We start from the raw sequence: 11,462 nt of genomic DNA, 5'->3' as shown, positions 1-11,462 counted from the left end.
TAATTGGGACTATCAATTCTCTTAAGTCCATCCCAATTCCTTGTTGGGTCAATTTTGGAGACCTAGGCTCTCTTTCTCAAGAAGAGCCAAGTCAACTTAGCACAAACCAGTGGTTACAACAACCAATTCATAGATTAAACTATAAAATTGACCCAAATAACAAACACCCATAGTCAATCTAACAATAAATGGCAACACCCATCAATTACTCACACTAGGGCTGAGCCACAATCCTAGCTAATGGGTTTAGCTACTCATGCTTGAAGAAGAAAATAGAGAAATAGATGAAGAACAAGTCATATTAATTAAATGCTAAATGAAAATACAAGAATCTATCGTTAATTTGAATCTAAGATGCAAAAAATGGCTGCAGATGGGGTTCCCACGAGCGCAGCTAAGTTCTGGATATATTTGATGACCTAAAAATGGTAAAATGTTCTATTTATACTAAGCTGGAAAAACTGGAAAAAAATACCAATGCGGGGTCAGCATGGGCCGCATAAAATGGACTGCGACCGCGCTAGGCTCTTGGACTTCAATTCTGGGCTCCTTGACTTGGGCTCCGCGGACCGCGTAGAATGGACCGCGACCGTGGAGGCAGCTGGCGTTGTCCGCACAACCGTGACCGCGGACCGCATGGCTTGAACTTTGGCATTTTCCATCTCTCTAAATCTCCCTTCCGCGGTCCTCACAAAAAGGTAGCGCGGTCGCGGAGCCTTCACCGCGGACCGCGAAATGTGTACTGCATTTGCGTTACCTGAAGCCCATTTTTGCCAACTCTCTGAATCTCTATTCCGCGGACCGCACAAAATGATAGCACGGCCGCAGAGCTTTCACTGCGGACCGCGACATGTGTATTGCGACCGCGTTGCCTGAAGCCTGGTTTTGCCTTCTCTCTGAATCACCTAGTGCAGCCGCATTCGACTTTGTGCAGACCGCACTAGGCTTGTTTGCCCGTTTTCCCTCAGTTTACTTTGTCTTTGATACTTGAGCAGATTTTACTCCTTTTGAGCCCATCTTTGACATTTTGTCACTTTGTCGATCAAACCTGCAATCAAGCAAAACTTATGGGCCTTTTGGGACTAATTTTTAACAATTTATAATCAAAGCATAGGCAAGAAGGAGCATGAAACTCGCTAAAATCCCTACTTATCAACTCCCCCAAACTTAAGCCTTTGCTTGTCCTCAAGCAAACAAAATAAGACTCACCCTTTAAGGGAAAATCCAAGTATTTCCAACTATCCTAAAGTAACCTCAACAAGCATCAATTGGGACTAACAATTGCCCTCAATACGAATGAATCATTAACAACATTTAAATTGTAAAAAACTATGGATCAAGTGTGACACAAGAGCTTCAAGAGTTGACTCATTACATCAAAGAACTCTCTCAATTACTTTGGTCATTGTGTAACCCAAACTCACACGTCCTCAACTCTCCGTAAGCAAACCTCACCTTTTATAGTATTAGCACACAAACGAGGTTAATGGAAATTCACTCATCTCTCTCAAGGAAAGGTCACAAGTCCGGCTCTAAGTACCATATGCTTTCCCCTCATAGTATCCACTAATGTAAGTGTCCTTCAACTCAAGATCATATAGGGCTTTTGCGGAGTCAATGTGAAGGCTTTTGGTTCAGGTTAGGAAAAGTTTTTGGTTTAAATGGGTTTCATCTTCCCTTAAGCACTTCTTTTGATTCATTTGGCACAATTCTCTTGACTCTTTGAGTATCTCACTTCTTTTTAAGGGGTTAGAGAGACATAATGTCACTCTTTTTTATTGCACTTCAAAGCGTTTCTCCTTTTTCAACTTTTTCCACACCTTTTTCTCTTTTGTTTTTCTTGAATCCCTTTTTATTCTTTTTCACATTGGGCTTTATTTTGTCTTTTTCTTTTCTTTTCTTTTTCATTGCCTTCCTTTTCTTCGCTTTAGTAACTCTTGCCACTTTGTTCCCTTTGTCGTCTCTCCCCCCAAACTTAGACTTTTGCCATTGCTCAAGGGAAAAGCGGGTGCCAAAAGAGGGTATATTTTAGAACGGATATAGGCTTATAGTATTGGTTCTTGAAAGAAAAAGGTTTAAGGCTCAAAAGGGTTAACTAGGGAGTATATCATTGGTGGGCCATGGAATTATTCAACTATAATTTGGATCAAGGAGAGCCTATAATCACTTCTCAAGCCAAATTTCACTTAAGATTACGCCTCAACAGACATTCAGGGCAAGTTCTAGACCATTGGCTCGGGACTTGGACTCACAGTTCGATTTCTCACCACATAAGCTCAAGGATTGCTAAAAACATAGAGTAGGGGGACCACAACAACCTTAGATACGATTGAGCACACAATGGTCCCGAAAGACCATATGATGATTGTTTGGTCAACACAAGAGTCTCAAGGTCGCGACTTTCACCATCCTAAACACAACAATTGTCTTTGACCATGGGATCAAAGGCAACTGTGTTAGGCCCAAGTGAAGCTTTGCTTGAGGTAATATTAACTACAAGCTACCAAAAATAAAAATAAAAACGGACTTAAACCCTTAAGAAGGTTGTCACGCCATCCATCATCGGGAAGAGCCACTCGAATCACCAATACTCCACCTTTGGAAAGAATCATGGCATTAAGAAAATCAATGGCTTATTGAGAGCACCAAAAACGAAACAAAAAGGTACGAGCCTATCTAAGAAGCTAAAATGAAAAAAAATTACGAAAATAGAAAATAGAATAAATATGTACAATAGGGGATTTGAATATACAACGGGGGATGAATATATACAATAATGTAACTTTATATACAGACCAAATGAAAGATAAAAAGTGTGATTAAAGTAACAAAACGTAAAATTATATACAGACCAAAGATGAAAATCAAAATGACATAAAATGAAATAATATATACAGTCATCCAAAAATGTAGGGCGCGCCCCCTTAAATAAAAGCTGGCATTATCCCCAATGCAAACTAAACAATTAAGCACCCAAAAAGAATATACGGAAAGGATATGGGAACTCCCTAAGTCCTGTCCGTCTGCATGGGATCATCAGTGGTCCATGTGTCCTCTGTATGCACGGGAACCTCAGACTGGTTCCCAGTCTCCTGCTGCTCAGCTGCTGGGACTAGGGCCTAGACTTGAATGGGCTGAATATCAGGAACATCCTGTGGCTGACTGGAGGGAGCCTCCGGTGGGTCCGCCAACTGGATGATAGCCTCATCTGCACTAGGGAGCTTCCTCTTCTTCTTTGGAAGTATCTGTGTCTACTCCTATTGTGGCTCTGTTGTTGGTACTGCTGCTGGAGCTGGATCCTCAAATAGCAAGTCTAAAGGTAGCTGGTCTACCTTCAATTTGTCCACATCTCTAAGCTCCTTCACAGACTTCTTGGAAGGCTGTGTTTTGCACAGCTTCTTGTGCTCCCTGCAAGCTCCTTCAGGGCCTTGCCATGTGAATCTACTGCCTTACCCAAGGCACCCTGAGTACTGATGATCTTTTCTTGGTTCTCCAGGATCTTCTTCAATGTATCCTCAATGGCCTGTGGAATCTGTGCTGGCTGCGGTGCCGATTGAGTTGCAATGGTATAAGTCAAGGTGGACAACTTGGATGACGCAGCTGACAACCAGTTGTTCAAGCTATGAAGTGTATGGCTTAGCTGGTGGGCAGCGATAGGATGGGCCCGGGAAGATGGAATCCCCGGGCCAGTTGAAGTAGAGGGACCAGCAGTAGTGGAAGGTCTAGGAGGCATGTCAGCAACTGTGGAAGCAGGATTAGTGGAGGGCTTAACCGCAACCGGCTCTTCGAACTGGCCGGTTGGGGCAGAAGCAGGCGGCTTGTAATTTTTGTCCTTGGGGTTGTCTGACCCCTTCAAACTGTACCATGAAAACGAAGACACAGGTTTAACCTTGATGTCAAAAGGTCTCGTCTCTACCTCCAGGTCCCGGAAATACATAGTGAGGGTGCTGGGAAAAGGGTAGTTCCGGTCATGCTCAACCCCCACTGCAGAAATGATGTGGGACATCACATTGTCCATGTTGATAGGGTATCTCGCCAAAATAGATGCAACAAGAACAGCTCGGGCAAGCGGAATAGTCTGATCATGGGTAGTGGGGTCGAGCTGACTGCACACAAAAGTCAACCAGCCCTTAGCCTCAAAGTTAAAGGTCCTCCGAAGTATTTTGACCCCTGCTTGCAACCACTCTGGAACCGTACCCGGGATTGCCAGGTATGAAGCAAACCACGGACGAACCTCCTCGCCCATTGCCAACTTTTTATTGTAAAGGGACTCATCTTCTTCATTGAACCCCAGGTATTCATTTATTTAGTGCCTTTCAGGTAAATACCACATTTTTGTTTTGCACTTTGGTCACTTTAGTGCCCTTCAAGATGTGGGCCACATTGATATAAAACTCCTTGACCATGTGCTCATTCGCCTTCAGACAATTATCTTTAAAGTGCTCCCAACCCACTCGAGCTCGAAACTGTCTATGTACATTGGGGTGTAGGGGTAGAAGGTCTCTGTCAATGAAGCTCCTCTCAAAAATCAACTTTCGTGCCGGCCACTATTCCCTAAACTTGTGGAACGCCACCTGGCTAACGAATATATCTTCCCAAACAGCGGGATTTCTAGTCCATTCAACACCCCCAACCTGAGGCACACCACCCCCAGGTAACTCCCGATCTCCCTCATCACCTCTAGCACCCTCTCCAGATATTGACACTGTGTGAGAGGTAGAGTATTCATCCCCACTACCTGTCGCTGAGCCCTCAGACGACCAAAACAAAATGTTAATTGAAGCTTGAGCATCGGGGGAAGAGGGAGGAGTGTCTCTATGTATGACCCTCTCCGGATACGGGATATATAGTGGGACTGAATCTGAAGAGATCTTCTGGGAGGGCTCGTACTCACTCCCCGAGTTGTCAATGGATCTGTCAGCCGCTTTGATTGAATTCCTCATGTCCTTTATGTTTTTTCTAGCCTGGGGAGTGAGTTTTACCATCCTTTGCTTCCCTCCCTAGGAGGAAGCACCTCGGTCGGGTTGTTTCGAGCCTTTGCCTCTTTGTTTGACCATTGTCTGCAATCACAAACATCTAGCTTTGTTAGTATCAACATAGACAGTGAAAGAGATGTGGAAAATGAATTGCAGAATAGAAGCCACAAGCTACAGAACATGTTGCAGAAATAGTGCACCGTGGCCTTTATGCGGTCCGCAGTGCCCCCTGTGCGGCCGCACTCGACCGCGGTCCACACTGAGTCAAGGTCTATAACACCACCTCTCTGAATCCAACCACCGCGACCCGAACAAAGTAGCATCATGGCCGCGGTGGGCCAGTGTGGACCGCACAGAATGCAATGCAGCCGTGCTGGGCAAGAGCTCAATTCCTGAAAAATCCTCACCGCGGTCCGCACAAAGTGGTACCGCGGACCACGTCGAAGCACCGCGGACCGCATAAAAATGACTGCGGTCCGCGGTGGGTGCTTGGTCAAGGCACTGAGTTAGGGTTCTTGGTTTTGCATTTTTGTTCAATTTTTCACCTAACTTTGTCCATACTCAATTTACCCAGTTAATATTACTCCTCAGGCATACAAAACTTAACAGTTAAACTAAACTAACATCAAAATTGAATAATTACAGGGGGAGCCTACACAGTTAATAGAAAATGACATAAAATGAAATTAAATAATTAAAATAACAAGATGTGGTTGAATTGTTACCAGATATTGAGAAGAAGTGAAGAAACACAATGCAAACAAGCTAGTATGAATAAGAGGGAAGATGAACAGTGATTTTTAGATCTCTGAGAATCAATTTTTTGAAAAGGGTAACTGGTGACCTATGAGGTCTATTTAAAGAAAATCACGTGGGACCCAGCCTCACCTACTAGCGCGGCCGCACAAAATGGACCGCGGACCGCGCTAGGTTTGTTCAGAATAAGGCTAAGAAGGCAACCTTTGCGGACCGCACAAAATAGACCGCGGTCCGCACTAAATGGAATGCGGTCGCGGTGGCAAACTTCAGAGAGTACTTCACTTGGACTTCACCAGTGCGGACCGCACAAAGTGCAATGCGGCCGCACTGGCAACTTCAGAGACTGTTCAAATGTTTCCAAAATGTTTTGCATTGTATTCACATAGTCCCTGCACCATCTCACAACCAATTAGCTCAAAAAAAAATCCTACACTACAAAGAAAATGAAAGAAAACAAGAAGAAAAAGGCATGGGTTACCTCCCAAGAAGCGCCTGATTTAATGTTGCGGCACGACACATGTTACCATCATATCACTTTAGATGAAGAAATGCCACCACGTAGCTGTCATCAAATTTTCCAAGATAATGCTTGACCCATTAACTCTGAAAACTTCACCATTTTTTGTTCCTTAGATCAAGAGCACCAAATGGGGTCACAAACACAACTTCAAATGGCCCACTCCACTTTGATTTGAGCTTACCCGGAAACAGACGTAATCGGGAATTGAACAAAAGAACCATATCTCCAACTGTGAACTCCTTACCCCGAGCATATTTTTCGTGAAGGTACTTTATTTTGTCCTTATACAGGGATGAACTTGTGTAGGCATGGAATCTAAACTCATCGAGCTCATTCAGTTGTTCAACACGAAGATTTGCCGCAACATCCCATTCCAAATTCAACTTCCTCAAAGCCCACATGGACTTGTGCTCTAACTCAACCAGAAGATGACAAGCTTTTCCAAACACCAACCGATACGGAGACATACCAATCGGAGTTTTGTAAGTCGTCTGATAAGTCCATAGAGCGTCATCCAACTTTTTCGACCAATCGGTCCTATTAGCATTGACAGTTTTTGACAAGATGCTCTTAATTTCTCTGTTGGAGACTTCCACTTGACCACTAGCTTGAGGATGATGGGGGGTAGAAACCTTATGATTGACACTGTGCTTGGAAAGCAACGTGTCAAATGCCTTGTTGCAAAAGTGAGACCCTCCATCACTAATAATCGCAAGAGGAGTGCCAAACCTTGTGAAGATGCTCTTTTTAAGAAACGCAACAACACTTCGGGCTTCATTATTAGGCAAAGCCACGGCTTCAACCCATTTTGAGACATAGTCAACCGCTACGAGAATGTAAGTATTCCCACAAGAGCTAACAAATGGACCCATGAAATCGATGCCCAAACATCAAATATATCCACTTCTAGAATCGTATTGAGAGGCATATCATCCCTTTTTGAAATTTTGCCCGCTCTTTGGCACTCATCACACCTCTTCACAAAATCGCCCGCATCTTTAAACAAGGTCGGCAAATAGAATCCACAACAAAGAACTTCTAGGCAGTCCTCACCCCACCATGATGGCCACCATAGGGTGAAGAATGGCAAGCCTCTAAGATACTCAATTGTTCTTCCTCAGGGACACATCTACGAATCACACCATCCGTGCAAATCTTGAACAAGTATGTCTCATCCCAACAGAAATCCAAACTATCCCGCCTGAGCTTCTTCCTTTGGTTAGAAGAGAGCTTACACGGGATTATTCCGGTAACAAGATAATTGGCAACATCGGCAAACCATGGCATTCCATTCATTGACACCGCAAGGAGTTGCTCGTCAGAAAATAAATCATTTATCTCAAGGGCGTCACAAGGCCTCCCCTTCTCCTCCAAACGGGACAAGTGGTCCGCCACTTGATACTCACTACCTTTCTGGTCAATAATTTCTAGATTAAACTCTTGAAGAAGTAACACCCATCTAATCAATCTTGCTTTGGAGTTTTTCTTGGTCATCAAATACCTAAGGGCGGCATGATCGGTGTGCACTATAACTTTGGCCCCCATACGGTAAGGTCAGAATTTTTCCATCGCAAACACAATAGCCAACAATTCTTTCTCGGTGACTGTGTAGTTCCTTTGATCCTCATTCATGGTCTTGCTTTCATAGTACACTGGATGAAACATCTTGTGGATCCTTTGGCCCAAAACAGCCCCAACCGCAACGTCACTCGCATCGCACATAAGCTCGAAAGGCAGGCTCCAATTTGGTGCGGTAATGATGGGGGTAGAAGTCAACTTGAGCTTGAGAAGCTCGAATGCTTGCATACAACTCTCGTCGAACAAGAACTTTGCATCTTTCTCTAGCAACTTGCACAAGGGGTGTACCACTTTAGAAAAATCCTTTATGAACCACCGGTAAAAAGCCGCGTGCCCAAGAAAACTCATCACCCCTTTGACAGAAATAGGGGGAGGAAGCTTTGAAATCACCTCTATCTTGGCTTTGTACACCTCAATTCCTCGCTTCGAGATTTTGTGACCCAACACTATACCCTCTTCAACCATGAAATGAAATTTTTTCCAATTGAGTACGAGGTTTGTGTATTCACACCGGGCCAATACTCTATCCAAATTTTTCAGACACTCATCAAAAGAATCCCCAACCATACTAAAATCATCCATGAAAACCCCCAAGATATCTTCCACCATATCGGTGAAAATAGCCATCATGAAACATTGGAAGGTCGCCGGAGCATTACACAATCCGAATGTCATCCAAGAGAAAGTGAATTTGCCATAGGGACATGTATAAGTTGTCTTCTCTTGGTCCTCCGGGGCAATTAAAATTTTATTGTACCCCGAGTAACCATCCAAGAAGCAATAGAAAGCACGCCCCGCTAGACGATCTAGCATTTGGTCAAGGAATGTCAATGGGAAATGATCTTTTCGGGTAACCTTGTTTAGCTTCCGGTAGTCCATACATACTCTCCACCCAGTGACCATGCGAGTAGGAATGAGTTCATTGTTATCATTGGTCACCACAGTCATACCACCCTTCTTCGGCACACATTGCACCGGAGAAGTCCAAGAACTGTCAGAAATAGGATAAACCACACCGGCGTCTAACCACTTGATAACCTCTTTTTTCACCACTTCTTGCATCGCCTTATTTAATCTTCTTTGATGCTCCAAGGAAGGATTTGCATCCTCCTCCAAGATGATTTTGTGCATGCCAAATGCGGGGCTTATTCCTCGAATGTCAGCTAGAGTCCATCCAATTGCCATTTTTTTCTTTTGAAGCACCGCCAAAGTGGCCTCAACCTGCATGTTAGTAAGGCAAGAAGAAAGAATAACTGGTAAAGTAGAATTTGAACCCAAGAAAACTTACCTGAGGTGACGAGGAAGTGGCTTCAACTTCAACACCAGTGGCTCCTCAATTGATGGCTTTGTGGGTGGAGTTTTCCGATTTTCAAGATCCAAAGATAGCTTCCTCGGCTCATAAGAATAAGATCCCATCCTATGTAGGGCATTGACACCTTCCACTCTACTAGCATCATCATTGACATCTATGTTCAAGAGCATTGCTTCAAGAGGATCTTCCACATTGATCATAGCACTGGTATCATCCACAACCACTGCTGTGACAAGGTCTACAAATGAGCACACCTCGATGCTATTGGGCTGCTTCATAGATTTGCAAACGTGGAAAATGACCTTTTCATCTCCCACTCAAAAAGTGAGCTCACCTGCTTCGACATCAACCAATGTCTTCCCTGTTGCAAGGAAAGGTCTGCCCAAGATAATAGGAACCTTATAGTCCACCTCACAATCCAAAATCACAAAGTCGACTGACAATATGAATTTGTCCACCCGGACAAGCACATCATCAATAATTCCCAAAGGTCACTTCATCGATCTATCTGCCATTTGAAGTCTCATTGAAGTTGGCCTAGGTTGCCCGATACCCAAAGTTTTGAAAACTGCGTAAGGCATCAAATTGATACTACCTCCCAAGTCACAAAGAGCTTTAGCAAAATCCGCACTCCCAATGGTGCAAGGAATGGTGAAAGCACCAGGATCTTCAAGATTTGGGGCCATTGAATGCACTATAGCACTAACTTGATGAGTCATCTTTATAGTTTCACAGTCCATGGAACACTTCTTTGTAACTAAGTCTTTCATGAATTTTGCGTAGCCCGGCATTTGTTCAAGTGCCTCCACCAGAGGCACATTAGTAGATAAGCTCTTCATCATGTCAATGAACTTTTTATACTGATTATCATTCTTCTGCTTCGCGAGCCTTTGAGGATAAGGTGGGGGTTGTCTTGGCAAAGGAGCCATGGCTTTTGGCACAACCGGCTCCGGCATATCAATGATGTGTTCCCTAGACGGGTTCACATCATTTTGGGTTTCCACCTCGACTTCTTCCATATCAATCCTTACTTCATTGTTCACATTTACATCAACCACATCTTCAACTACCAAAGGGACTTCGTCCTCTTGCAACTCAACATCGTCATTCACGACTTGCTTTTGCTTAGAGGCATTCACATCACCGCCTCTCCCACTTCTTGTTGTGACCGCCATAACATGATTGTTCCCACCCTTTGGGTTCACTACCGTATCACTTGGTAGGGCACCCTTCGGGCGAGTATTCAATGACTGAGAGATTTGGCCTAATTGCACCTCCAAGTTTCGGATAGAGGTGTTGTGAGAATCCAACTGTGCATCGGAATCCGCATTCCTCTTCATCATCTTTTCGAACATCATTTCAATTCTGCTCATATCATTACCAGAAGAACTAGGACCTTAAGAAGGGAAAGGGGGTGGATTGTTCTGTTGTTAGTACATAGGGGGCCTTTGAAAGCCTTGCCCCTGGTTGCCTTGGTTTCCATTGTTGTTCCACCCGCCTTGATTATTGTTGTTGCCCCAGTTGTTGTTATTTCCATTCCAATTGCCTTGGTTGTTGTGTTGATTACCCCAATTGTTGTTTTGGTTGTTGTTGTTCCAATTACCACCACCTTGTTGTTGATTGCCCCAATTTCCTTGGGGTCGCCATTGTTGGTTTGAAGAATTGCCTCTATTGCCTTGATAGTTGTTGACATATTATACCTCCTCACTTTGGTAACCATAACCATCATTTTGACACCCATCATATTCATCAACAAACTGCTCAGAATTTCCTTGATTTTGTTGCCTCATTTGCCTTCTCTTGTTAACAAGCATACTAACACCCTCTATGGCATTCACTTGGCGAGGATTCTGAACTTGTTGCAACTGTTCCTTAGCCAATTGATTCATCGTAATGGTAAGTTCAGCTATCGCATGCCCTTGATCATGTAATTCCTTGTGCAAATGGATAATCGTCGGGTCACCTTGAGGTACATTTGCTCTACTCTGCCATGCTGAAGAAGTGTCCGCCATTTCATCACGTACATCACGTGCCTCTTCATAAGAAAGTTTCATAAAATTTCCCCCAGCCAATTGGTTAACAATGCATTGATTTGTAGTATTTATGCCTCGGTAGAAGGTTTGTTGGATCATGGCCTCGGTCATATCATTATTTGGGCACTTCTTCACCATCGTTCTATATCGCTCCCAAATCTCATGCAAAGGTTCCGTTGGCTCTTGTTTGAAGGCTAATATTTCATCTCGAAGTGCCGCCATATGATTAGGAGAGAAGAATTTGGCAATAAAATTATCCGCCAACTCATCCCAAGTTATGATGG

This window comes from Nicotiana sylvestris, chromosome 9 (assembly GCF_000393655.2).
Source record: "Nicotiana sylvestris chromosome 9, ASM39365v2, whole genome shotgun sequence".
In the NCBI taxonomy this organism is placed as follows: domain Eukaryota; kingdom Viridiplantae; phylum Streptophyta; class Magnoliopsida; order Solanales; family Solanaceae; genus Nicotiana; species Nicotiana sylvestris.
Note: the sequence above shows the minus strand (reverse complement) of the source record.